This window comes from Andrena cerasifolii, chromosome 3, assembly GCF_050908995.1.
Source record: "Andrena cerasifolii isolate SP2316 chromosome 3, iyAndCera1_principal, whole genome shotgun sequence".
NCBI classification, from domain to species: Eukaryota; Metazoa; Arthropoda; class Insecta; order Hymenoptera; family Andrenidae; genus Andrena; species Andrena cerasifolii.
In genome coordinates this window covers 3,016,465-3,023,899 of record NC_135120.1, presented here as the reverse complement: position 1 = coordinate 3,023,899, position 7,435 = coordinate 3,016,465, and positions in this window count along the sequence as shown.

Below are 7,435 nucleotides of genomic sequence, written 5' to 3'. Positions count from 1 at the left end.
TTTTTCATAGAATTTCCTTCATTATTTTCCGTGGGAACGCTCATGGCACGCCGACGAACCGACTCGCCGATCCACGCGCCGTCTGATTTCACCTTTAAGACCCAATTAATGTGATGGTACGCGTGCTGCCCAATGTTTTATCACCCGCCATAATTAATATTAAGCAAGAGAGTGATCGCTAGCCACAAGCTAGTCCAGAAGGTAAACTCGGAATAGGCGGGATCTCCATAATTTTGGGAGCTGACAATTCTAATTGGTTGCACTTTTGAGGAAGGGGAGGGTCTCCCCTCTGTGACAGCGTCGATGGAACAGGTACCCTCACCGTCCTCGCGACGTGGAGGAATAGCACAGCCAACTGGTCCCAAAAAATAGCCGCGATGATCAGACAGAGCGTCACACCAGGGTCGCGGTTTATGACGGTATTGTCCTGTGAGTCAGTGGTGGACAACGGTACACGCGAGTACACCTTCAAATAATCCTTATGTAGAACTTTATATACAGGGTGTCCCACTAAGGAGTGGACAGCGCGATATCTCTTAAAGTATTGTCGATAAAAATATAAAAAAATAGGGAATTGCATGGTTCGAGGGGGCCCATTTATTAGCGCGAACGAATTTTGTTTTCGATTATTATTTTAACAGATACGATGGTCAAGTTCGGTTTTACAAATGGAACTATTTTTTTTGAAGACCTGAGTTGATAGTGCGTTCCAAGACAAATTCAATAAGCTTTAATGTATACACTTTATTTCCACTGGTTTTTAAGATATTGCGCTTGCAAATTTACTGATTTTCACTGCAAGAAACCCCTCTGGAATGGCAAAAACCGGGGGCGGTCTTACTGGCCCCACGGGTGGCACTGCCTGTTGAAATGGATACTTACCTGCCAAAGGTCTACGCCAGAAATGGCAGGCCCAAAGGCTGTACAATTCTTTTCCGTCAGAAATGCTACTTAGGTAGGTACATCTGCGGTATCGAGAAGCGCATCGTTACTTTTATTTCGCACTTGCTTCTACGCTCGGATGGCCGGTTCTTTTGGGAGGGATGCAAGTTGGATTGGTTCTGATACAATCCGCTCCCTATGGTTGAAATTTAGTCTAGCAACTTTCACTCCTCCTAACCTAACCAATCCAACTTGCATCCCTCCCAAAAGAACCGGCCATCCGAGCGTAGAAGCAAGTGCGAAATAAAAGTAAAGATACCTACCTAAGTAGCATTTCTGACGGAAAAGAATTGTCCAGCCTTTGGGCCTGCCATTTCTGGCGTAGACCTTTGGCAGGTAAGTATCCATTTCAACAGGCAGTGCCACCCGTGGGGCCAGTAAGACCGCCCCCGGTTTTTGCCATTCCAGAGGGGTTTCTTGCAGTGAAAATCAGTAAATTTGCAAGCGCAATATCTTAAAAACCAGTGGAAATAAAGTGTATACATTAAAGATTATTGAATTTGTCTTGGAACGCACTATCAACTCAGGTCTTCAAAAAAAATAGTTCCATTTGAAAAACCGAACTTGACCATCGTATCTTTTAAAATAATAATCGAAAACAAAATTCGTTCGCGCTAATAAATGGGCCCCCTCGAACCATGCAATTCCCTATTTTTTTATATTTTTATCGACAATACTTTAAGAGATATCGCGCTGTCCACTCCTTAGTGGGACACCCTGTAGAGCATCGCAAGTTTCAGGTATAATATACGAAAGAGCCTGAGGTGATATGATTGTTGTAAATTTAAGATCTTCGTAACTTCTTCCAGTTGCAAGAAATCTCAATGTGGCAGTTAATCTCTCGTGCGGTGAGATGGCGTCTCTCATAATTGTATTTTGCTTTTGTATGAAGGGAGTGACTAAAGGAAGGAGCCTTAAATATGTTTCTTCATCTATCCTTAAATAATTGTGCCAATCTTTAGGCACAAAATGCAATTCCTTTAATAAATTTACATGTGAGTAGCGTCCCCTTTTTTAACCATTCTTTGCACCACACACTTCGTTCAATTTTGCGTTTGCAACACTTTTTTGTAGCTAATAATAAGCCTACTACAGCTAAAGCGTCGTCTGTCGATGTCATGTTCGGCTGACAAAACTGTGAATACTGCAGGGCAGTGATGCCAGAATCGTGGGACGCGGGACCAAACGCTTACCCCCACTATGACCTACCGTCGTCTCCCACTTTCTTCCCACCGCACTGCACACTAAAAGTGAAAACGGAAATACACTGCTGGACAAAATTAAAGGAACACTATAATTTCCTGAAAAATTTGGTCATTTTGAAATGGTTGTACTATCTCCGCGAAAAATAGTCGCAAAACATATTTTAAAAAAGCATTTTAATGCTTCAAGTTTCTAGTTTTTGATTCAAGGACTCAAATCCTTTTTTCATCCATTATAATACCGTTTTATCAAAGGAAACAAAATTTAAAAAATTTTAAATACTGTCAGGCCGGCCGGAGCGTGTGGATACACCATCCGGTCAACCTGCTAGGCCGGCTGGAGCGTGTGGGGGCACTACGGGCATCCGGCCGAACTGCACAGGCTGGCCTGCGCATGCCAAACTGACAGGCCGGCCGGACCGTGTGTGGCCGCCTTTACCGTGAGCCGAGCCTGCGTCAAGATTTTGCGAAGCGGTTTTCGTGCTCACGGTTCCATCTCGCTCCCCCCTTCGGTCAGAAAGAAGCGAGAAACGAACACTCGAAATTAGGGCTCTGCTCACGATACGGGCTTAACGCCGGTTCCGACCAGCGAGCCGCTAACGAGGAAATACTGTAGTTTTTCGATAATCGTTTGTGCTTCATGATTTGGAACTGCAAATGCAAATGAATATTTTGTCAGATCATCTTGAGCTGTGATAATAAATCGATTACCCTGTTCAGTTATGGGTAAAGTGTTATTCCAGGATATGTTATCACTCAATAAGACCAGTGGTTTGATATAATCAAAATATATATAATACTTTGGTACATAAAATAAACTTTTACTTCTTCTCATATCGAGAGACAGCCACAGATCGCAAGCCAAACAGACACAGTTTGCCAACTTAACTTAACTTACTATGTCTCTATCAGGAAATTCATTATCCCTATAACACCCTCTCTGAATGACTTCCTGATTAACTCACTTAAATGCAACGCAAAAACATACATATATGATATACTTAATTATAAGTCTAAACCCTCTCTCAATTTTCATCTTCTAACAATCCTATATCTTTCTTCATTTTACAGAATTGCTGTCCCGGTAATCCCTTCGTAAGAATACCAGCCTGTTGACTATTCGTGTTTATATAATGGATCACAATTTTATTTATTTTTTCAACTTATCATGTACGAAATTATACTTGAAATCCATATGTCTGATTCTACGATTATGTTTCGGATTCTTTACCAAAGAAATATATCCTTGATTATCTTCATATACTATTAACCATTTAACCTTTACTCTTAAATCTACTAGTATTCTATTGAACCAGCCTCCGTCTTTAACTGCAGTGCATAATGCTACAAGTTCTGCCTCTGTGGTTGACAACGCAACACACTTCTGTTTTCGTGTTACCCATGCTATCGAGTTTCCGAATACCTTTATCAAATATCCCGTGACTGATTTCCTATCATTCACATCACCTTCCCAATCCGCATCAACATAGCAGACTAGCGGTAACTTGCTATTGTCTCTTGTGTATACTAATTTCAACTTAGCTGTTCCTCTCAAATATCTTAATACTCTCTTAAGATAATTCCATATTTCAGTACACGCTTTATCCTGATACCGACTAAAATAGTTTATTACATGTTGGCAGCAGTGGTACCTTTATGTTTTCCCCTAGATGAGAGGTATATATATGTGTGAGTGGGGGAGAATGCTCTCCTTGTGCCTCGTGTGATAGTTAAGAGAAGTAACTGAGCACATGCCATTCAAAGTATTAAAAATAAAGATATTATTCTTCAGCCATTTACGAAAGTGTCCTTTAATAAAGTAATTAATAATATCTACATTACATAACTGATATCCGGCCGAGATCGTAACATGAGGTACATCAGACAATCAATTAATTCCTTTACTGGTTCATCCGTTTCAGTATCTCTCTGCTCACTCAATCTTAATCTTAACTTCTGATCAATTGGTGTAACGCATGCCTTGGCATCTTCATAATTAAAACGTTTTAACATTTTTAATATATATCTCCTCTTACTTATTTTTAACATACCCTTATCCCTACTATATTCTATTTCTAATCCTAAAAAATGTTTAAGTTCACCTTTGTCTTTTATGTCATATCTATCAGCTAATTTCATTTTACACGCATTCAATAATCTTAAGTCTGGTCCTGCTAAGATAATATCGTCCACATATAACAATAAATGCACCATTTTCCCTTTACAGTCTTTAGAGTACAAACAATAATCATTATCTGATCTCTTAAAACCAATTCCTATTAAGTAATTATTAATCTCCTCATTCCAGCATTTCGATGCCTGTGTCAGTCCATAAAGAGATTTATTTAACTTCAGAAAATATCCCTCTTTGCATCTCACTCCATATGGTGGATATATGTATACCTTTTCATTCAACTTACTATTTAGGAATGCAGTCGTTACGTCTAATTGTATAAAATGATAACTATATTGATTCCCTACAGCTAACATAGCCCTAATGGTGGACATATTTGCAACTGGCGAATATATTTCGTCATAATCAAAAGTTTCCTTTTGAGCGAAACCCCTGACAACTAACCTGGCCTTGTATTGTTGCCTCCTATCCTTCTCAAGTGGTTTGAAAGAATAAATTCATCTTTTGTCCAATATCTCACCATTTTCTTGTATTTTAGTTGATTCCCAAGTCTCATTTTTTTCTATAGAATCCAATTCTCTTTTCATCGCCTCTCTCCATAGTTGCTCATAGTGTCTTCCTCTCAGTTCTTCCACATTAATTGGCGTTTGTTCCACGTAACCCATTGCATCGAACGCCACGTACATTTCGAAATCCTTGTACTTAGAGGGTACCTTTAACGTTCTCTTGCAACCTCTACCTGTATCATGACTGTCTGCCTCTTCAATATTAGCTTTTGTATCCTCGCATGTATCCGTATCGCTTTCTTCATTTTCTTCCGTCTCAGTCATTACTTCCTCTTTTGATTCGTCAATATTTTTAACTCTGTCCTCTATGCTAACTTGATTCTCCCTATAATATGGCAATTTCTCATTAAACACAACATCCCTGGATATTATGAATTTCAGTTTTTCCACATTCCATAACCTATAACCAGTGTGCGCATATCCCATCATTACACACTTTTCTGTTTTTGTGTCAAATTTACTCCTTAACTCCTTCGGAACGTGTGCATATGCTGTGGAACCATAAACTCTTAAATTCTTAACATTCGGTTTTTTACCATACCATAATTCAGCAGAAGTAACCTCATTTAGACTTGCACTAGGACTCCTATTTACAATATATGCAGCCGTTCTAATGGCTTCATTCTAAAACTCCTTGGGGACACTCGAGTCCTTTATTGATGTTCTCTCTATGTCTACCAAACTTCGATTAAACCGTTCCGTCTTGCTATTTTGTTGTGGCGTATATGGCACAGTATAGTCAATAACGGTTCTGAGGTGGTATGTGGTGAAATAATGTCGACTCCGATTTACCAAACATTCAATTTATTTTTTAACAAAGAAAAACGACAACTTTACTAAATGACTCGCGTGTAGACGTCGGAGTGTTCACACAGGAACTGCCTAAATCCAACTGCCTTCTCTTCACCCACCGTACCCTTGACCAGGGGTAGAAAAGGAGAAGGAAGGAAATAGAAAAAGAGAAAGACAGGAAACTGAAGAAAAACTGAGATGAAGGTAAAAGAGAAAGCTACTCGAGAAGCGACTTCGCTCGGCTCGGGCGGTCCTGGTCGCCACATGTTCTCAACGAACGCCAGGCCCAGACGAAACCCTCGGGAAACGAACTGAACAAAGAATAGGAAGGAAGTTGTAAACAGCAAGAGAATTTAGAAAAGTGAGAGTTAGAAACGTAGGGAAAGAAAAGTACCGAAGAGAAAGAACGTGGTAACGAAGACCTAACCCAGACCTAACCCCCCCTCCCCCCGCCAGTGATTGACTCAATCACGATATACCAGCTTGCAACCAATCGGGAAACCGGACACGTCTGCCGGACCGAGTCGTACGCTGCACTGGCTGCGGTGTAGATGTGGGTACCGGGCCCGGTATTGCTTCCTCGGGTACCACCGGATCAGGAATCGGGCCGACTTCGTCTCTGATGATATAGGCTGGCTTAAGCCTATCTACAGTCACCGTGACCTGTTTACCCCTGATGTCCAGGGTGAAAGTCTTCAACCCACGACTCAGAACCTTGAACGGTCCACTATACGGCTGCTGGAGGATCCCCTTTACTGCATCATAACGAACGAATGCGTAGTCCATATTGGCCAGATCCATAAACACAAAAGTTCGCCGTACGCCGTGACGCGTTCCATCAACTGGACCGAGGGCGTGAAAATGCTGCCGCAAAGACTTCAAATAATCGGCGGTGTTATCATCAGCCGAAACTGACCGTGGCGCCAAGAACTCTCCAGGTAGGCGAAGGGTGTCGCCATACACCAACTCTGCTGCCGTCGATGTCAGATCCTCCCGCCAAGCTGACCGTATGCCCAGCAAAATGGTGGGAAGGACCTCCGTCCACCGGTCATTCTGGAAACAGCGGATCGCTGCCTTGAATTGTCGGTGGAGACGCTCCACCATCCCGTTGGCTGTTGGATGATACGCCGTGGTTCTAAAATGCCGCGGACCTGTCAACTTATTCAGATGTCTGAATAATTGAGACTCGAATTGCCTCCTGTGATCGGTAGTGACCCGAAGAGGCGTCCCGAAGCGTGTAATCCACCCCTCATAAAACGCCCGAGCGACCGTGGCTGCCTCTTGGTCCCTGGTAGGAATTGCGTCTGGCCAACGCGTGAACCGATCCACACAGGTGAGGCAGTATCGGTAGCTCTCGGACACCGGCAGAACCACAATATCAATATGAACGTGTTCAAACCTTGCCGAAGGTGGTGCGAAAACTCCCAGGGGTGCAAAAATGTGTCTGCTAACTTTTGAGCGCTGGCATTGCAGACAACCACGTGCCCATACTCGGCAGTCCGATGACACCGAGGGCCAAACGTACCGTTGCGTCACCAGTTTGACCGTGGCATTAATCCTCGGATGTGCCAGGCGGTGCACTGCATTAAACGCAGTTCGACGGAATGGCTTCGTGACAAATGGCCTCGCTGTTCTGGTTGAAATATCGCAGAAAACTTCTGCGGTCGTCCCAGGTAGGGTTACCTTCCGCAACTACAGGATACTTCCTTCACGCAAGTAGGTCTGAAGCTCGTCGTCCTCTTCCTGCGACCTCGCAAGCGCTTCAATACGAGACAACGCATCGGCAAAAACATTGTCCT